The sequence below is a fragment of the Anabrus simplex genome, chromosome 7 (genome assembly GCF_040414725.1).
Source record: "Anabrus simplex isolate iqAnaSimp1 chromosome 7, ASM4041472v1, whole genome shotgun sequence".
In the NCBI taxonomy this organism is placed as follows: domain Eukaryota; kingdom Metazoa; phylum Arthropoda; class Insecta; order Orthoptera; family Tettigoniidae; genus Anabrus; species Anabrus simplex.
The window spans coordinates 132,254,245-132,277,475 of NC_090271.1; positions in this window are offsets into that span (position 1 = coordinate 132,254,245).

The window sequence follows — 23,231 nt, forward strand, 5'->3', positions numbered from 1 at the left end:
ACCCGCCTCGCCCAAAATCCAGATTGCGGCATAATCTGCCAGAAGAAAAAGAAGGTAATTGAAATTTGACAAAATTATACGTTTTAGCCTGTAATGAACGGAAAACTACCAAGATCATTAAAGTTTTCACTTTTTATCCCCGAAGAATATCGAAATATGCAGGCAATTTTAATGATGGTGCACACCTTCGGAAATTCCTATCACATAACGGATTGCACAATCTCCGTTCAATTTGGAATGATGTACAACCTTGGCTTTTTGACTTTTTGCCGTATCTGTATCCCTTTTACGTTTTATTTTTCTCTATTAATCGATGTTAAGTCAATTTGGAATTTTCACATGCATAATTCATACTTTCAATTATTTGAAATACGGAATCATCAAACTCTTCACGAAAATTGGCCCACCCAGTAGCCATATATGAGCTAAATGCTATGTACGTAGCTGTCACATAATTATCCGAAAAGTAATGTAATGTGAGATAATCTTACAAAAACTTTACCCTGTTCCACGTTTCTAACTCAATCTGACCCAAGAATAGACGACATATCATAGGACCAGAAATTTAGGCCACTAAATCCGGCGTGTCTTATGGTATAATCCTTTGTCGATATGACGTACGTTTAGTAGCAGTTAATCTGTAAATGAAGGTCTTCAATTTTGTAAACACGCATATACTTTCGTATGTCGATCTATATATATATATATTCACTGATGTCGATTTTTAGCGATCGAGAAAGGGTGGGTCTGCTATCGTAATCAGTACTCCCCACACCGACTTTGACTGGCAGTAGGAAAGGGTTCCTTCTCCAACTCCTGTGTAACTGTCATTAGTAAGGAAGGCCTACAATTGTAATGAATAGTTCCCTTCTTGGATTTGACTTGTAGAAGGCAAGTGAGCATGCAGTTTTGTTTAAAACTCCCCTACCCGATTGTGTTTTGCAGTAGGCAAGGGTGTTCGCCATTATAAAGAAATGTCCTCATCTAAAATGTGACTGGCATTAGGCATAGTGGCCTGCTATTTTGATGGAAACTCACCAACTTGGTGTGACTGGTAGTAAGCTGGCTGGCAGTAGGAAAATTGGCCTGGCATTATAATGATAACTGCACAACTCAATTTCGAGTGATAGTAGGGTAATTACCTACCATTATAATAGAAACTCCTCAACTGTAATCTGTCTGGAAGTAGGAAAGGGGGGCTGCCATTTTAACGAAAACTCCCCAAATCGATTCTGTCCGCGTAGTAGGCAATGGGGCCTGCAATTATAATGTAAACTTCCCAACTCGATTGTGAATGGCAGTAGGCAAGGGAGCCTGCCGTTATATCACAAATCCGTAAGAAACACTTTACATCGGAAACAACGTACGGGGACCTCCCCATGCTCTTTATTGGATAACGCTAAGAGACATGCAATTTTAAAACAATCTTATTTACTGCATGTACACTATTTACTTCGATATTCGAATACAATGTAGAATACCGTAGTGAAGCACGGGTACATTCGCTAGTTATTAATAAATGGAAGCATGTGAAACTAAACGGGGTCACAGAGCTAGTTGTAAATGGAGATACTTAATCAATTCACAGAAGCTTGCAGATAGAATGCTCGAAGACAATAAGTCCGCAAGGAACATGTGTGTATATACGTATATGGAAGTACGCAAAAGAGACTTAAGAACAACGGTAGGAAACGAAAATAAATTTGAATTTAAAAAAGACAAAGAGAACTTGCGTACCTTCTTTTCGGAGCGAGCTCCTTGACCAATCTACTACGAGAATACTTCCCAAAACGCTGCCTTACATGACTGGCTAAAACTGGGGTAAGAAAATGTAAACATTAAAATCTCCAGATTTTAATTCCAAGTGGGTATTGATTTTGAAGCTCATAGATTAACGTCATGAAAGCTTGACATAAATTGTTGTCATTAACTCTAAGGCTCGCTTTATTAGGCTTGTTGGTGATAATCAGCAGATGCAAGCACAGGAAAATAAGACAATCGAAATGAGCTTCATGCATCTAACGATAGATACCACCTCAGTCAAAAGCGAGAAGTAGCTGAAAATAATTCTAGCCAACCCCATATATCGGTGTCTAGCTCCGGGTAGTTACCTAGCGCTTACGTGGAGGTGGTATCACGCAAGCCAAAGTTCCAGCTGATTTACGCCCCCAGGTAGCTTACCTCCCGCGTAGCTGCCATCCAGTTTACCAGCAGATAGTTGGATCGGTCAGTATACACAGCACAAGCCAGCGGCGATCGCATCTATGTTATATTCACTGATCTCGAGAAAGCTTTCGAAAAAAATAATCATGATACACTTTTAAATAACTTATATGAATTAGGGTTCTCTCATTCATACTTATGATTCTTCTGTTCCTATCTGAGTGGAAGGAAACAATACGTGTCGTATTGTACCCTAGGAATAATGGAAGATATAGCTCTAATGAATATCCGGTAAAATCAGAAGTAATTCAAGGCATTTATTTGGGCCTATTAATACTTCTCGCACTTATCAGCGATCTACCTAATCACGTGAAATTCTGATTGCTTAATATATTGTGACCGTGAGGCCACCGATGAGTGAACAGGTGTTGGTGCGGCTTGTGTTCGCTTGTCGGCGAGATGGGGTGCGCGCGACCTTGGACAAGGGCGAGAACGAGTTTTTTTGTGCGGAGAGCGGCCGGCTGGCTAACGGAATAAAAAAAAAATGAAGGTTGGCGAGTGAAAGAAGGAGGCCAGCGCGTGTCACCTGTAATTGCAAGGAACGATATGAATGAAATATTCGTAATATCTTCGGTGGCGACGTGCATAATTACGGAAGGCTCAAGGGTTAAAGTAAAATAAACTGGATAAAAGAATAGCACATTTGGAGGATATAAATTAAAAACTGAAATTTTGAAATAATTTACACGACCTTGTGGCTGAAATGGTGATGAAGTGTAGATTCGTACAGTAGAAGAATTTAGTGTCTAAATTGACTTTACTTCCGTGCATGTGCACCAGACATGATATTTAAGTCATGTGATACGAATACTCATTCTCACTCACACACTGGCGTGTTCCTGGACTATCACCTTCAGTCGCTCAGCTTGGAACGTCGTGAATACTGGCTTCACTCCTGTGCTCTACACGTCTGAAAATTGGATACAATTTAGAACAGTGCTGTGATCAGACGTCGAATGTGCAGATATTAATCCCTTAAGTACGTGTCATTTCCAAAATACAGTTACGTGTGTGTTTGGAGCCTACTCTAAAGCATTTTGTGTAAGTTTCAGCTTTCTTACGAGTGGACGCGGAAGACGTGGACGTGAATATTTCCAGAAGAGGATGGAACTTCGCATCATGGATTACCAGTGCTTCACCATGATGTTCTAAACTATCGACCATCGTCAGCGGCGTCGGGATGCAGATTCTTTCGTCCTGGCATGGCTGATTGAGAACCCAGACTTCCAGACATGAAGATTTCTCTATAAGTTAAGTCGATTACGTCTCATTTATATCTGTTCTCTGTAGTTTTGTTCTATTCTTTCTTTCTTCTTAGTAAGCTATTTTGACACATTTTATGGCTGTTTATTTACTCGAATACGTCGTAAAACTGACACATGTGATTACTTAATGACCATGTGGCCATGAATTTGACAGTGAGGGTTCTGATAGAGTTATCCATGTGTTATCGACACCATCTTTGCTTATTGAGTAAATTTCGTCACGAATATGAATTAATTTATGTCTGATAGATTTAATGGTAGGATATTTCGTCCACATTTTCTATATTTTCCTTGTATTGGAACTTCTACTTGTACCTCGTGTCTGAGACAACGTGTCATCGGGATATTGAGTCCGAATTCTAAGTACGAATTTAATGTGAACATGTGCATTGGGAGCATGTGATAATTAGTTGGAGTAATTAATCATCGAGACACTTTTAAGTGGATATTATGTATTTGTAGGACGATGGTAGGTCCTGATATTTCATGACTACACATATTTGAGATTAGGATGCGACAAGTTAGGGTCGTCATTGTGGTACACTGTACGTGTAGAGTATATGGAATAATTGTGCATGGCACAAATCTTCGTGAAACTGAGCTTTTTACATGTTAATGAATTATTCGCGATAAATGCAGTGTAGTCTAATGTTAGTGTCTTCAGATGAAGAAAATGAAAGTCCATGTTAATCGATGTACTTTTTAATTCGAGGGAATATCCCAAATTTTCTCAAGTAATCCAGTAATTTCAAGCTCAAGGTACAGATGAATGTTCGAGAAGGCCTTAGGTCTGAAGAACAGGTCTTCGACGAAATATCTAAATAATATCTGATTCGTGACTATATCAGCTCATTCGTTGATGCAATTTTTCGATCTCATGTGATAACTCAATCTTGCTGTAACTCAATAAATTTGTTAATAGGAGAGTAATACGGTTGATCGACACTCGTCGACATGTACATAGTGTAGATATTTTCTTCTTGGTACTTACAGTCTTCTTGACAATTTCCGTAGTTAGCTGTAGAAGTAGTTATTTGTTAGTATTTAGAGGATTATTTTTTATGTGTTCTGTTCTGAAATATGTGACACTGATATTATCGATTGATAGTGGACAGGATTTCCACATGGATGGTATTCTCCCCATTTACTTACGTTTGCAAGCCCAGGAGGCGTTTTTATTTTGTTTAATTGTTGGTCAAATACTTAACGTTCAGTATAATTCTCACGGAAAAAGATGTGAGACGACGTGAACAGGTATATCCGACGTCTCGGATTAACTTAGAGAAAACCAAGGCAAATTCAACTTTTCATTTTATTGTTAAGACAACGACTGTAAATTTTATTTTTGCTATGAGTGTTAACTTTTGAATCTTGGATATTTCTTTATTATACTCGTTCTTACAATTACTGCATTTTTTCCAGATTATCGATGAAGGCTTGGCCCAGACCTCATTTTTTCTGAATGAAAATTTTAATTCAACTTTAAACCAATAACTTAATAACTTTAAAGACGAGAAAAAAAAATTTTTTTTTCACAATGTAAATACTCTGTTAGAATGTCAGGGAAATAACTGTCGTGTACCATCCCATTTGATTGCACATAGGTTTGTTACATCAAGAGCCATATTAAATTCCATAACGTAACGATCATAATCATAATCATAGATTTCAGGATGGCCAATACTGCATTTAATTAAATAAAAGTGTCATATATGTTCTATACCTGGAACGTGCTTATTTGATGAACCCTATGATAAAATCCTGCCACATTCATTTATTTTATAAGCCTACAGCCACCGGACTGAGCACCCCTGGGGTGTCTCGTGTTCGCAGACTGACTACGACGGGCACAATATGCTGATGAATTCAAAGTATTTAAGTCTATTTAACCATTAACAACTATGAACATCTTCAGTTAGAGCTGAACAGTATTACAGACTGGACGACAGAATATAAATTATATCTAAACATTCCAAAATGTGTGTCCACATCGTTCGCCTGAAGTAAAGCAGACACCCTCTTCATTTACAACTTAGGGTGTGATGACCTCATATCCGTAACAGAATGGAAAGACCTCGGACTATTATTAGACCGGGAGCTTATATTAACTTCCCATGTAAAGAAGATAGTCGCTGAAGCACGTAGATCTTCAGGATTCGTAGTAACAAATGTAAAGCCTTTTAAATAAATAAAAAGTGTATTAAGTTGCAATGTACATTGGTCAGGCCGAAATTGGAATACGCGGGCGTCGTGTGGAGACCTACGTGCAAAATGCATGTGAAAGGGTGCAAATGAAACAAAATATTTATGTTTTAAAAGAATATCTCAATATCGACATATGGATTCGTACAACGAGCTTCTGCTAAATATGGAAATGGAGAGTTCAGAAGACGACAAACTTGACCATATCGGTCCTTAATTGGTCCGTATTGACTCGTAATAACAATAACAATAACGTTCAACGGGTGATTGTTTGGTCCGCCCTGTCAATATATTTTAATATTTGAATAATTTATTGTCAATATATTTTAATATTTGAATAATATATTGACAGGGCGGACCTAACAATCACCCATTGTACGTTATTGAGTTCAGAAGATCTAAATCAGAAAGATTTGGTAAAGTTTGTTTAGAAGTAATAAATTCGCAAACTGATAATCCTGAGTTCCTTTCTCTCTTTAATTTCCATTTGCCGCATCAAATTTCAAGATTTAATTGAACATTTGAAATAAAAATGTTAGAACATCTGCCCATAAATATTCGCCACTTTACAGAGTATGCAGTATCTCTAACAGTGCATCTCGGAAAAATGATGCTCTTTATTTCAGTTAATTTATAACTGATAAGTTCCTCGATCTGCTGAAGTTAATTTTGAATCAAAATGTATAAACTGCCTGAAATAACGTATGGTAACAGTATTAAACTTAAAAAAGGAACAACTTAATTAAAATAGAATGACATTACCAGATTCTATCAAATCACACTCAAATATTTAAAAAATTATAAACATTTATGTTTAAAAAGTATAAACATATATGTTGATTGATTTCTATTGAAATAATAATGAATATGTAAATTTGGAACTTATCTTAATGAAGTTCAGTTTTTCTCTCCACTCCAGCTTCGAATGTTTTTCTTCAGTATAAAGAATTCACGGCTAGCTCTGACAGTTTACAACTGTGATAACACACTGTATGTACACTATATTGAACTATATTGGAACGTTGACTTGTAAGCCCAAGAAGCCACTAATAACAGGATAGTTTGAATTACATGAGGCATAATTACATTAGAATAGTTAGATTAGATTTCAATACGTTAGGCTAGGTAATATTAGGTAATAATTAAATCATGACTTGTTAAAAGGCCGTAAGTCCATTGAACCTAATTTTAAGAGATATAAAAATCAGTTATTTATCAGCCGGTTAATTTTGTTCTTGTAACACTATTCTCATGATTCAACCTATAATGTACTGTATAACATGTACTGTAAGATCTTTAATTTGTATGCAATTTTACATACAGATTAAGGTGTTTAAAGTACATGGATTTAAGTCCTTTTTACAACAATTCATTCTTGAATATTGTAAGGTGACATAGACACACTTTTTGGAGACATGTGACAAATTGTAAAAGTACTTAGGTTCGTATAAAATGTTGTCATTTGCAAGGTATTAAGTCATCAAATGCTAACTACTCGAGAAGTTATGAGCGGGACAATATTATTTCATTAGTCGTCGTCACTAACATCTGCACCTCCGTCTTCATTGTTCCACCGCAGAATCTCCTGGTAAAATGTGTCTTCTTCTGTACCACAAGGAATATACGGTAAGCACCTGTTGAATATCAGCTAGGTATTTTGTGTTACCCACACTACCCTGTGGGTAAGCTAAGTCTTTGGAAGAACTATTGCCTGTACTCCTGGCTATGAAAGTCTGAAAGTATGACAAACAGGACTGCTGATCTATGGAGAAGTAACTACACAACATTTCATATCTGCAGAGTATTTCAACTCCATGTACTCTGTAGTTTGGAGCTTATCTTCTCAGAATGTGGGACAGAACGTTTGATGGATTCCAGTCATATTGTTGTTTTCTTAAATCCTATTAACACTTCATCTCAGAATAACATCACCAATATTATGCTGCAGGATTCTAGAACTAAAGTTGTTTTAACATAATGTTGTGTATTGAGTTCTGTAGACCGTGTATTGATACTTAAGTCAAAATCGCTAAAAACTGGAGTTAAGTCCTTTTAACAAGCCATGATTGAATTATTCGAAATTTTTACTTTCCGAAACAATGCTATTGTAATTGGAAAGGCAATCCTATAGCATGAAAGAAATTAAATTAATGACTATTATTATTATTATTATTATTATTATTATTATTATTATTATTATTATTATTATTATTATATGTTTGTCCGACTCTTTGGATGAATGGTAAGCGTAGTGGACCACGGTTCAGAGGGCCGCGGTTTGAAGGTTTCAATTCTCGGGCAGGTCGGGGATTTAAATATTAAATGGTTAAATCCCTTGACCCGGTGATTGGTTGTTGGTGATGTAGCCAACATCTCTGCTATTCATACACCACATACAACACTATCTTCCACCACCCAATAACGCGCAGTTTCCTATACACCGCAAATGCCGCCCACGCTTGCCGGAGGGTCTGCCTTACAAGGGTTGCAGCAGGCTGGAAACAACCACACGATATTATTTACGTTAACTGTTTAATGTCTCCTCTAAATGCTAACAGTTTTCACAAATATGAGGTTTCGAAATTTTGTCCAGCAGGTTTCTTGAATGTGTCGATTGCTACGAACCTCAGCCAGTATCGTGAATGCACTCTTGAAAGCAACACTTAACCGCTTGCACCATTAAGGTCGGCGGTTCAGGAATATCCTCATTGAGTGGGAGAAGTAAATAAGTACGATAATAATTGTCTATTAGTTTTCCTTATCAATATTGATAATTTTTAATTGTATTTATTTACTTAGGTCTTACTAATTTTGAAATTATTATTATCATTTGTTATACATTCCGAACAGCAGTAATTATAAGTAAGTAAATAAGTAAGTAATGCATTATACTTCTACATAGCTTGAAGTGTCAGAATGACAGCCCTATCTAAGTAAATGAATCACATATTCTTAATCAAATACTTCAGGTTTACTATCAAGTATTGTTTCTATGTAATATAAAGTTCAATTTCAAAATATTTCGATAGGTAACTCATGAAGGGGTGATCAGCAATGCTGCTTTTAATATTACCTTACCAAATTAAGATCGCCTAAGTCGTCTAACAGCCTACTTTTATTTATGGTAAGATAAATTGTTCAGAGCCCATCCAAGAATTGAATTACTAAGATAAACCGGGAACAGAGCCCACAGGCTCCAGGAGGAGAGAGACAAGCTATACCTACTATATGGCACGTGTAATGCATCAACAGAGATTTTGATAGTCATTTTCTTTTATTAGATGTCAATCACATGACTATGATGTTTGGTTTAAATCTTCGATTACATAAAATTCCGAACTCCTGTGGTAAATTCTTTCGTGAGCTATTCGATCTCTTCCCCAACACTCGCTTTTAAACCGCACATAGCTTCACGCCACCAATCGCGGTTGATATCATCGAGTTGTAGCTTGTTAGAGCCGTGAAGGAAGGAAGGATGATGTTAAAACAGACCACACAACCCGCACCTTGGCGGTCACGTGATGCTACTGGCCGCACGCACCGCGGGCACGCAGCGAACGTCGATACGATGGCGCGTGGGCTGCGTGCGAGACGTTCACAGCTTTGTGCGTTCCAGCCGTAATTACAAGGGGAAAAAGTTCATTTCAAGAGGTGGACGGGAATCATTACCATGAATAAATAACAAGAATTGCCCAACGCCCACACAATAAAGTACCAAATGAACTGATTACCGATACCAGGTTTATTGAAGCATAACAGTGGCAAGTATCTGCTTCGTTCATCTCTGATTTGAACCTGTTTCCAAGATTCATCGCACGCAAGAGAAATGTCTTTAGTGTGGGCAGAATTTAGGAAAATTCCGAGCAATCTTCTAAGAATCGCTTATTGGCATTTAAAAATATGTATAATTATATTGTAAGTAGGGCCTGGGTGTTTATAAGACGTCATATTTTTTACTTGTAAAATACAAGTTAAACATTATCTATACTAATATTATAGAGAGGAAAATTTTTCTTTTTTTTTTTTTTGCTAGGGGCTTTACGTCGCACCGACACAGATAGGTCTTATGGCGACGATGGGATAGGAAAGGCCTAGGAGTTGGAAGGAAGCGGCCGTGGCCTTAATTAAGGTACAGCCCCAGCATTTGCCTGGTGTGAAAATGGGAAACCACGGAAAAACATTTTCAGGGCTGCCGATAGTGGGATTCGAACCTACTATCTCCCGGATGCAAGGTCACAGCCACGCGCCTCTACGCGCACGGCCAACTCGCCCAGTATAGAGAGGAAAAAAATGTATGTTTGTTTGTTTGTTTGTTTGTTTGTAACGGATAGACTCAAAAACTACTGAACCGATTTTAAAAATTTCTTCGCCTATAGAAACCTACATTGCCAGTGAGTAACATGGGGTGTATTTTATTTTCAAAACAATTCGAGGTGGGGGACACGGGGAGGAAATATAAAAATAATAGGCTAATATAGGCAAAATATCGAATTTGTCGTATTAGGACGAGACAAAGTTCAATTTAATCCTCTAGACGCAAAGAACAAAACTCGGTAAGCCCTGCGGGCTCGAAAACCATATTTTAATGCCCTAAAATCAACCATTTCGGAGATATTGGCACCACACTACCCCTGTTCTAGGAATCGGATAAAAGAAATGAAAGCCGAAACCATGGCAACGTCAGCTCCAAGTTTCTTTTTTTTTCTTTTTTTGCTAGTTGCTTTACGTCGCACCGGCATAGACAGGTCTTATTGCGATTATGGGACAGGGAAGGGTTAGGAGTGGGAAGGAAGCGGCCGTGGCCTTAATTAAGGTACATCCCCAGCATTTGCCTGGTGTGAAAATGGGAAACCACGGAAAACCACTTTCAGGGCTGCCGACAGTGGGGTTCGAACCTACTATCTCCCGAATACTGGATATTGGCCGAACTTAAGCGACTGCAGCTATCAAGCTCGGTGCTCCAGGATTCTAGAGCAGCGAGATTATGCATGTACGTTTGGGCATAGCTGCCAACCATAATTGGTACACATACGACTCTGGAAAACATATACTGCTGTGAAAGGCTCTCACAGGACTCCTTTGGGCGGGGATGGGAAGGGGGTGAAGTATAAAAATCTTACTACCTGTATTGTATATATAAAAATGGATGTATGTGTGTGTGTAAATGACACATCTCCTCCTACACCACTGGAGCAATTTCAAACAAACTTGGTACACGTATTACTTACTATCGGGAGACGAGCACTGTGGGGGTAAGCCATCCCTAGCGGCCTTAAGGTAGGGGGATCAGGGGGGGTAGTTTAAAAATAATCGAGAATAGTGTTGAATTCATAGTTTTCGGGGTCGCTGAAATGAACAGTGACACTCCGAATTTTTTAAAGTTTGTGTTCATCCCCCTTTTGGGTGAGCGTGAAGGGGGAGTGAGATATAAAAATAATAGAAAACAGTGTCGAATCTACAATTTTCTGGGTCACTGAGATGAATGGTGACAATCCAGAGTTTTTATCTCTTAGGGGGGGGGGGGGGGTGAGAGGGGGACAGTCCCATCGAAAGTTGAAATCCTGTACATCGTATCCATAGTGCGACGGCTAAATACATATAGTTATCACTTATTAATTTTTGACAGGATCAAATACTTCCCAGTCAATTCGAGCTTCCATAAGGACGAAGTTTTACTCGAAAATTAAATAATCTAAAACTTGAAATCAAACACATCTAAATAATTCTAAAACTACATAATAGATCGTAATATATCAATCAGCAGGTCGAAAGGGAATTCTATAAAAAATTCACTTCACTTCACACATAACTAACTGGTAATGCAAATCTTAAAAGGTAAATATTCAGAAACAATCCGGGCAACGCCGGGTACTACAGCTAGTTTTATCTAAGGTGACTTTATGCAATTTTCACGGGTCATGTAAAGATATATTTTGGCTTTTTAAACTTTTTTTGTCATTTTTCGGGTAATTTTTTTCATATTCCGGTGATATTTCCCCTTAAAGTTTCCTATTTTTGTCATATTTTTATCTTCTTTATTCAATTTTCGCGTATCTGCTTGCAGTCATCCCAAAGACGGATTTTTCACATCTCCAAATTGTTGCCTGTAATTTTACAATTATCTTTCTTAGAAATATATATGTATGTGAATTAGGAGGGCATGCTGTATATAAAGACACACATGTGAAGAAAGAGACAGTTATAAAGGAAACAAAAGGACAGTTTATGATGGCTATTGTCAGGATTGAGTAATTAACAAATTCAAAACACAATAAAAATTATTATTATTATTATTATTATTATTATTATTATTATTATTATTATTATTATTATTATTATTATTATTATTATTATTATTATTATTATTATTATTATTGAATTTACTGGATGTTAAAAGTATATTTTAAATTTAATGTTAAATTAAACAGTGACAAGATTTTAAAGATTTCCAAAATGCGACCAAAAAATGTTGAAGTTATTTTTATTGTCATATTTTTAGGTCATGAAAGCTTGCATATTTCTTACATTCATAGGTCATAAATAACCAGGCTCTACTTATAAGGCTTCATTACATGATCCTCTCGAACGATGTGCCGTATGCCAACTTTTCAAACATTTTTCCGGTTTCTGTTCCAGTAACTTGAATGGTCAACATAATTAATACAATTTCGTATGATAGATTATACAAATTAGTTTTAAATGATATTGTTAAGAAATTCATATCCGTGAGTTAAACATGGGTTTATTTTATACATACTGTAGGTATTAGGTGTGGTTACTGGTTTCAAGGTTCTTCAACCCCCTCTCCCGGGACATAGAGTCCTTGATCTGCAACAACGACTGCTTTCCAGCAAGAAGGCCTGTCGATACTGGAGAATAACGTGGTCAACGTGACGTATCCTCAACCGTAATTACGCTTCATTTTCGTGACTGGAAGTTGAGTGGACCCCATTCTAGCCTCAATCCATAACATAAATCCTTACACAGATCAGGAATCGAACCCGGGGACTCCGAGTTGACTTTGTTACCACATTATACAACAATTCTATTTATTATTACTATGATCACATACGCGGACATTACCTAAAAATGTACCGAGCAAGTAGCTGCACGGTTTGAGTCAGTAGCTGTGAGTTTGCATTCGGGAGATAGTGGGTTTGAACCCCGCTGTTGGCAGCTCTGAAGTTGATTTTCCGTGGTTTTCTACTTTCACACAGGCAAATTCTGGGGCTGTGCCATTTAATTATGGCACGGCCGCTTCCTTCCCACTCCTAGCCATTTCCTATCCCATCGTCACCATAAGACCTATCTGTGTCGGTGCGACGTAAAGCAAATTGTGAAAAAAAAAAATACCCATCATCCAGGTTTGTTGACAAATTACAACTACGCACGGTTCATATAAAGTCAAACTACTGTCCCAGATGGAAGTTTTTTACCTCCAGAATGAGATTTCATTGCATTTGTTCTCAAACGTAGGCATCGAATCAGAAGGGGATATGCTTAGGCTTAGCGGGCTTGTATCTCAAAGGGGAGCAGGGAAATGAGCAAATATCTCGTTTGCTGACCAAGTTTCAGTCGTAAGAGAGAGAGAGAGAGAGAGTAAAAGAGAGACGGGTAGAATTAAACCCGAGGATATTGAATCAAAATAGGTTGAGGTCATGGTATCAGCGTATTCCTACAATACGAAGGATTTTGCAATCAGTTCTCAGTTCTGAAGCCACGATCAAACGAACGTAAAGAGAAGGAAATGTGGTTATGTGAATGATGTTGATCCACGAAATATCACTGCAATATTTGTCACATATAATTGTCACAAATGGAAGATAACCATTGATTTTACTCAAATAAAGTCTCAAATCGGTGGGTTAACAAATACCGTCGTTACTAGCAGGAAATTTGTATACGTATTTACTGGCTGTAAACAGGACGCTTTTATGTTGCATTCCGCTGCTCGCACCGTCTTTTGTTTTTTCTTGAGTTCCAAGGCTGGCACCGATGAATGGGAGTGCTTTGCCTGTGATTTCTCATTTTTTTGTATGTTCAGCTGGGTAATTTGTTGAAATAAAAATAGCATGATCCCTAGACCAATACATACGTATACATATTGAAAAGGGAAATAGCATGATCCCTGGACCAATACATCGTTTAATGAATCAGTTAGTGCACATGACGTGACAGCCCATCAAATGACATCGAATGAGAAAAATCAATAAAACGACACGAAAGAACTTCAGTGAACAAAGACATCACACACGACAGTGTTATATAAACAAAACACTTATGGAAGCGCTGCGACGTAGCAGAAATAGTACTTGTAAGGCAGTAAAGTATGCATTCTCTAAAATAAAATATTTCGTATTATTTCTTAATCAACCTTCGATTTGAGACTTTATTTGAGTATATCTTCCACTTGTGACAAATATTACAGTGATATTTCGTGGATCATAATCATTCACGTAACCGAAAATATTATCCCCTACCTTTATCCATCCCATACAATATCGGAAGAAAAACGAGGCAGTGAAACTTAGAAAACTTGAGAAACAGCAACAGATGTAAGGCAGTAGACTGAGTTGGGCCATCCCCACAAGTTTTAGGAGTAATATATTGTACGGACGCCATGGCTCAGGTGGCTGACGGCAGCTCGACAGTCTGGTAGGACGAGTGAAAAATATCTCCTACGATTCGGGATCCGAGCACACAGGACGAACTCCTAGTTGTATCTTTTAATATCCTCGGAAAGTAAGATTCATTCAAAAAAGCTATCAGGTCAAGTGTAGTCAGGAAGTGTAAGTATTTATAGTTTAAAGACAATAATAAATATACAGTAGCCTAAAATGTAGCTAAGCTCTTTTACTCTCGCACCTTTTCATGTCCCCTTTTTATTTATTTTTACGAAAATGGGACTGTAGTAGGGTCATTTGTTCATTTGTTTATTGTATAGTCCCCAAGGAGCAAATGCACACATTAAGGGGCAGTACGATGAATTACAGAGGCAATAGAACACACATTTATTGATAAAATTGCGGTACACGCATGCAAAGAATGAGTGTCCGGATATAAATAAAGCATGGTATCCCCCCCACCGAAATCTCCTCGCTTAATGCATTGCAGCAGATAGACAGCCAGCTACAAGACTTTTTTTTTTTTTTGCTATTTGCTTTACGTCGCACTGACACAGATAGGTCTTATGGCAACGATGGAACAGGAAAAGCCTCGGAGTGGGAAAGAAGCGGCCGTGGGGTTCGAACCCACTATCTCCCGGATGCAAGCTCACAGCTGCTCGACCCTAACCGCACGGCCAACTTGCCCGATACAAGACTGTTGTGATTGAAACGGGCACAATGGCCTTCAGTACTACACTGCCGGAAAAAAATAATTAGTACACCTGGAAAGACAATCGATTTTGATTCGATGACGGCAGATGCCACCTGGGGGATAGCAGATGTACTGATAACGGTTTCAACGTCGTCCACCAACAGATAGTGTAGTGACATAGCTGCCAGAGCACCATCTCCGTGTAGCCTTTAATAGGGGATATTTACAGCCATAAGGCTTAGTGTGATGTAAACATGTGAAGTAAACAGGCGCCATGTCATGGAGATGCAGTCGTGCTTTCTACAACCAACTGAGCGAGTTTGACAGGGGTCAAGTTGTGGCCTTCCGAGTAGCGGGATGGTCCTTTCGGAGAATTACCACACAAGTTGGACATGCTGCGCCATTTCTGCAACGATGCTGGTTTTAATGGTCACGTGAACACTCTCACACCCGTAGACGAGGTTCTGAACGTACACGCAGCACAGAAGTCCGCCAAGATCGTCGTATTATAAGGGCAGCAGTGGCAGATCGTACAGACACCACAAAACAGATAAGAGTGTTTGTGATCCCAGAAGTGTCAACACGAACAGTTGCCAACCGGTTACTAGCAGTGGGACTACGGGCACGCACACCACTAGCCCGTCTTTCACTCATGCCACAGCATCGACGTGCACGGCTCGTCTGGTGCCGTCAGAGGATCACTTGGAAGATTGAATGGCGGGCCGTGGTCTTCAGCGATGAAAGCAGATTCTACCTGCATGCAAGTGATGGTCGTTTGCGGGTACGACGTAGACCTGGCGAGCGCTGTCTCGTAGAGGGCATTCCTCCAAGACACACTGACCCCACCCCAGGCCTTATGGTCTGGGATGCGATAAGCTACAACTCTCCTCCACCTTTGGTGTTTGTAGAGGGAACGCTGGGTACGTGCAAATTGTTGTAATACCCGTTCTTTTGCCATTCTTGCAACATGAAAGTTGTTCCAACATGATAATGCTCGCTCACACACTGCGCGTGAAGCTCAACGTGCCCTGCAAGACGTGCAGCAACTTCTCTGGTCAGCACGATCTCCGAACTTGTTTCCAATCGAACACGTGTGGGATATGATGAGACGACAACTGACACATGCGACTCGTTAACCCACAACTCTTTCAGAACTACGTGAGCAGGTCAAACATGCGTGGAATAAGGCATCCCAAGACAGCATTCGCCATCTGTATGATCGAATGGATGCCAGAATGGATGCCTGCATTGTCGCCCATGGAGGATACACCACGTACTAACATGGGCGTTTCAGCATGGATCGACACCTGGTACCTCAATACCGCTTGACTTATTGATCTTTAAATGTAATCATTTCATGTACTCCATATGCACTGTTTCAACAATAAATCTTGAGTGAATTGGAAAACTCTAAGAGGTTGTACTATGTTTTTCCGGCAGTTTATTATACCCTTTCAATCCATTCCCCTCCTTTTCGGTACTGGAGTGGCTTTCAACACTACCCCTTCACTTCCTCCCCTCATTTTGGAGTGGGATTGTGCATAAATTTTTATTTCGGGACACCTTTTCTATGCATGCTTTCTCTCTCCGCTCCTCTTTGCTATCTTGACGGACACCGTAGCTCGAGGCATACAGAAGATAATTCCATGTATAGTGCTGTACGCTGATGTGATGCTTGTGGCAGACATCAGGGAAAACGTTAAAATTCAGGTTCAAGCACTGTTAGATTGTATAGAAATGTTTGATCTTTGTCTGAATATTCATAAGACGCGTACCTAGAAATGAACCGTCCCCTGGCTCAATGCAAATTAATGTAACACTTCATAACAAGAAAGACACATTCCTCTTCCTAGGGTCTCGACTACAGAATGACAATTGCGTGAATAAAGATGTGCGAGCACGAATCAGGACGTCCTTGATACGATTCAGGGATGTCACAGGTGTTCTGTGTGATAACCGCCCAAAATCACAGATACATCGCACAGTGATGACACCAGTTGTACTACGACACTGAATTCTGGCCTACTCCTAAAAGCGCAAAGAACTGTAAATGCGAATGCTGTGAGGAAAATTGGAGATTTCCCTGCTCGACCATATCAATCGAAGGAGTACATATTTCGCTTCTAAACTGCCCATGCTAGACTGGAAAGCAGACAGGGAAACTTGCACGCAGGGCAGCCAGGATGCTGTACTCCTGTCCAAGTCAAGCTCAGCCCGACTTCGGCAGACTACAGAACTTGCTTGCTTGCTTGCTTGCTTGCTTGCTTCTATGATACACAACGTTGCAGTTCATTTTGCTTTTGCTTGTTCAGTTTATATGAAATTTGTATGAACATAAACATTTAGAATTTGCTAACACAAAAAATGTCTTTATTTAAGTAAGGCTTACTTAGTACTAAGGTAAATCCGGGACAGATGCCGCCCTGGTAGAGATGCCGCATACACTGTAGCTAAAGGTTCCCATCGTTACAGCTAGATGGCAATATGTGTGGTTTTTCAGTTTCTAAGGAAGAACTACTGTCTGCGAGTGTGACGAAATTTGCTCGTATATTACGCTAATTATAGCCGATATCTTGAGGTGAGTACACGTTTCCTCCTGAGAAAGTTTTTCCGTGTGTTAATTTATTGTATATTAAGTTGGCTTCAAATGCTTAAATCAGACATTTTTAGTACAGTAGACGTCAGAAGCATAACTGTAGTTGAGAGTAAGCTAATTTTGGGCCATGATAGCCTTGAGGTATGACAACAGGAAGGTGCGGCGTCGCTCCCTGATAGTTGGGAGAGTTGCCGCACAACAATCCGGGTGAGATGCCTCATTGCTATCAGATTCTACAAGCGATCTGGAAACATTCAATACTATTCAGAGTGTACCGATATTTTATTCGAATATTTTATCGTCTCACAATTTTTAATATACATAATCTATTTTACTGATTTCATTGGTAACATTATTTTATTATATAGAATTATATTATTTTCAGAAATAAAAATTTGCGACATGCCTGCTCAGTATAAAATTAAGGGCACTGTTAAAAGACCTCAATAGACAGAGGAAAATTTAAGAGAGGCTGTTAAAAGACTGAAAGCCAAGGAAATACTGATCAGGGAGGCAGAATCATACTACAGAATAATGACGGAACGAACACTGAAACTTAGAATGCAGTCAGGAAATCTGGGAAAAGGCTCTCTGGGTCCAGCAGGTACAGCTACTTCAATAATCACCGAAGTCAAACTGATATTCAAAAAAGGATGACTGTATCTAGTGTTTGAGTTACAAACAGTGGCTGCATGAATCTTGCTCCACATATAACGACTGTTGCAGCAAGATTGCTAGAGAACAAAGTTTTAAGAAACAATCTGTAAAAACTTGTACGAGGATAAACATCAGTTTTTGATTCAAGAATCCTGCCTTAGACATGTTTTCAAATTACTGTGTCAGGACAGAATTATATTCATTATGATTTTGATGCCAACGGCCGTAGCCGTGCTGAAACACCGGATCTCGTGAGATCTCCGAAGTTAAGCAACATTGGGCGTGGTCAGAAGATGGATGGGTTGCCACGCGCTGTTGGTGGGGGGTAAGGGAATGGAGGAGCGGAAAGGAACTGGCCACCCTACCGCACGTAAACTCTGGCTCAGGAACACCTCTGCGGGGGTTCGGACCTGCCTTTGGGCAGAATAACCCTTATATATGATTTTGATGTTTCCTTTATATAACACGACGGCCCCGTGGTGTAGGGATAGCGTGCCTGCCTCTCACCCGGAGGCCCCGGGTTCGATTTACGGCCAGGTAAGGGAATTTTCTCTTGACCTGAGGGCTGGTTCGAGGTTCACTCAGTCTACGTGATTACAATTGAGTTATCTGACGGTGAGATGGTGGCCCCGGTCTCGGAAGCCCAGAATAACAGCCGAGAGGATGCGTCGTGCTGACCACAGGCTCCTCGTAATCTGCAGGCCTTCGGGCTGAGCAGCGGTTGCTGGGCAGGCCTGAGCCCTTTCATGGGCCTTAAGTGCCGTGGGGTTTTATATAACACAGTGAAGAATCCATTGCACATGCACATTCATAGTAAATCGAAATTTATGATTAATGTAATGTTGTAAATTATCAGATAGATTCTTTTACCATTGAATGATTATATTATGTGGATATAATTGTCTTGTAGTACGTTCTAGTGTTCGGTTATATTAAAGTTGAAGAAATTGGCTTAAATTTGATTTTGTCATTAATTATTTTACTTGCGGCATCTCTCCCGAGCAAAGTCGGCATCTATACCGGGATCCAGGGAGAGACGCCGCAGATGCAACAATTCCTCTGTTCCCTCCTTTCTCCCATTCACTTTCAATTGCCAATATTTTGTTCATCCCTGATCAAATGAACATGTTTTCAAATTATGCTCGATGAATTTGCAACAATTTTTAAAGTAAATATACCGAGATATAACAAAAGACATAAAAAGTGCGGCAACTCTCCCGAAATTACCATATATTGGTTATTACAAAGTTATATTTAATAATTTTTCGTAACACAGATGACTAATTTACAAATAGTATGTTGAAGAGGTAATATTCCTTTGAATCTTTGTAGTATTCCAACGAAAGGAACAACATTCTTATACCATAAGACTAGGGTTCAGTGTAAACTTCGTTCACTTCAACTGTTACTTATCCAACACATCTGCAAATCTGCGCTGATTGGAAACATGGTTTATTCAAATGATTTTTCGTAATTCAAAAGGAAACTTCTTATTCTTCTTGGCATTATCTCTAAATTTATTGGGGTCGTCACTTGATGTTGATTTGGGATCAGTTTCAGGACATGATACCCTTTCTAACGCCAGTCTTATGTGGAGGAATATGTTTAATATTGTTAGGGTGGTGACGTTTTAGCAGTTTGATGTCAGAAATGTACATTGTAACATTTATATATTTGTCATTTATTGTTTTATATCCTTTTTAAGAAACATAGAATTTGAGTTAATTTTGATAAATAGGTGATGTTTTTGGTAATAGCAATACGAAATTAAAATAGCATTTGCATAGATCTACTAGTAAAACAAAAATCCACAAGTATTAAAAATTACACATTTATTTACATAAAATAAAGCGGAACCGAAACCATGCAATTAATGAGCCTAGTTTCTCGTGAGTTATTATTATTAAATAAACATATTCTTGATCAAAGCCACGTATATATATTTAACGAATCCTTAACAAAACGCCTAGCTTTCAGCCAGATTTCATTTACACTGATGGAAAATTAGAATGACATGATAGAAATTGTACAAAACTGAGTTAAATGACGTTCATGAATCAGCGACACTGTTGAAGAAAATCATAGACCATCCCTGATTAGTTTGTTCTGTCAATCATGTCATACAATTAAAATGTACAGTATTTACTGAAATATATTTCAAGATCTATGACCCTGGCAGAAATTCATACACATAACAGAGCTGCTCAGGCGAATTGTGGAATCCGACTTGAACAGCCAACAGTACATGCAAGCAGTCCAAGGGTGGACATACTCTTCGGTTTAAGTTCCAGAACCAAAATAAATAAAATACGTAAAGATATATTGGAAAATCTTCGATATTTTATTTATAACGCACCTTAGCATACACTTTGAATTTTGAGATAATTTCACATTTCACCGCATTTTCAAATCATATTAAAAAGTGATTTACAGGTCGTTGTGTATGTATGTATGTTCAGTCTTCAGCCCTAAGGTTGGTTGGATCCTCAACATATATGCCATCAGCTGTAATATATGATCTAGGCATCACTGAAGAGGTGTACTAGAGAAATGAGGAGTGAGGTAGTTTCCCGTTGCTTTCCTCACCGAGCCAAAAGTTGCTATTGCATATCAGTCTGCCAAGTCCACTGAAATGCATGCACTAACTGACCCTATGAGCAACATTTTCACATCATTCATAGCAGGGACTGGCTGATGAAGGAATGGCGTACTAGCATCGCTCATACCTCAGTCACTTTCATATGGTCAAAGCCAAGGATAAGACAGAGACTGATCAATGAAAGTAACAAAATTATTCTAGCCCATACCAGAAGACATAGTGCACTGTAAACACCAGGTTCTGCCAGCAAAGGCAATACAGGTCGTTAAAAGTGAAAATACTAAAGTACAAGCTTTTATGAACATTTCGCGTAATATCATTATTGCGAAAAATCACCAGTATCAAATTTTGTGTGTCCCTGTGGTTGATGATAATACAAGTATAGTCTGTTGAGTGCAAACAGAAAGAAATGCATTAAGAACCCAGACACCCACACCCTGAGCCAAAATAATTTATCATATACAATTGAAATTCCCGGCCCGGCCGCAAATCGAACCCGGAAACCTATCAACTGAAGGCCAGTACGCAGATCGTTTTGTCAAGTTATTTATGAGAGAAAACACCAAAAATATATAAATATAGGGTTCTCTTTAAAACACATCTATTGACTTTCAAATGACCATCAAAACTTCCTCCAAATAAAACAAGCAAAGAGGCACTTTCGGTTCCCTATTCTGACGATGAGCTAGTCTTAACACTATTTTCTTTCTCAAAGGGTGTTTTCTTTTTAGATCCTTCACATTTCAACGTTAACAGTGTGCTCTGTAAACTCACGAAGTACGTCTGATTGACAAGTAGTTTACTTAGCACAACAGGTAAACTATGATGACAGGTGTAGATGAACTCCTGCTAGGTTGTTGGCTATTGTCTGCGCTCGGTCGTGCACGAATGTACTATAACGCATACATGGTACATCAACGTTACTGTATCCACACAACACCGATAGAGATCTAGCACTACTGCATCGCAATTGGCATTAGTTTCAAGATGGAGGGAGATTTTGAGCAAATTCCAGTGTATTAAGTTTAATTAACATAAATTTAAAGAAAAAGGATTATTATTATTGCATATACTGTACAATCTATTGGATTATACGATCATTATCTAATATTGAATAAAATGAAAGAGACAGGAACTGTGTACTCTATAAAATCGGTTCTGGTGTAGAATGCCTTTTAAAACTGCATTCTTATTTCTGGTAGATTCATACTATTTTCTTCTTCTTCTTCTTCTTCTTCTGTTTGACATAGGTGTACTTCATTGACGAAGTCTTCATACATCTGTAGGTATGCAGGTGAACCTCGAAATGCTGCTGGCAAATGCGATATGGGTGCATTCTGGCCGTGACTTGTCAGATGACAGCGGTGTGAAATGGAAGTAACAAAGTCGAGCAGCGTTTGTATATCTTAGTCCGTGTGACTTCAGTCGTATTCCCAAAGTGGAGTAACCATTGCGTGAAAAACGCTTTGCCAACAAATAAAAATCGTACGAGCATTTTGACGTGAGGTAGCGCACATTGACGAAACTCGTGCTGCCAATGGTATATTCTGTCCTCATCAATGGCAGCGAACTACAGGCAACCTTGGTGATTACTTTGAATGATGATAAACAGATTATAGGATACATTTAATTGTGTACAGGTTGAACTAGAATTAAACAAGTGAAACAATTATTGCAAAATGCTGTTTGACCATTTATTATACCATAAATTCCTGCACCTATACCCCATGTAATGTCGCCTTTAAAAGTTCCTAGTCATACAAATTCAAATATACTTAGTGAATTTCTGATTTGGGAGATTTTGGATAAAAAAATTTAGTTGCTATGGCCTCTAAATCATCCCTCGTACGAATGTAAAGCATCAAATAATCTATCCTTAGACATCTTAACCATCTTCGTACCCTTACAAATCACAAATCAAATCAAATCATGTACCTCATAATTGTCAACATTCAATCCACCCCCACCCATGCGGCCCAAAAAGTGTCATATTGTCTCTCGTGTCCCAAATTTTTAATCAAACGCTATCACACTTAGTTCCGGAGTTGCAATACGTTGATTTTACAGACGTCGTCACGTCGAAAAGCTGAGTCTATCCATCGTATAGTTATACCTCTACTCCATTTACACTCCATGGACGGACCCATCCTATCCTCTATTCAACTTGTATGACACATCAAACCGAAGCCGTTCCATACGCACACCTTCATCCATTGAATTCATTCCTAATTTAGCCATTATCTCCTCATTCCGAGTACCCTTCTGTCATTGTTCCAACCCATTTACACAAGGAATAATTCTAGGAATTTTCCTATGTGTTAGTTGCAGCTTATGAATAAGATATCCTGAGTCCACGCAGCTTTCGCTCCCG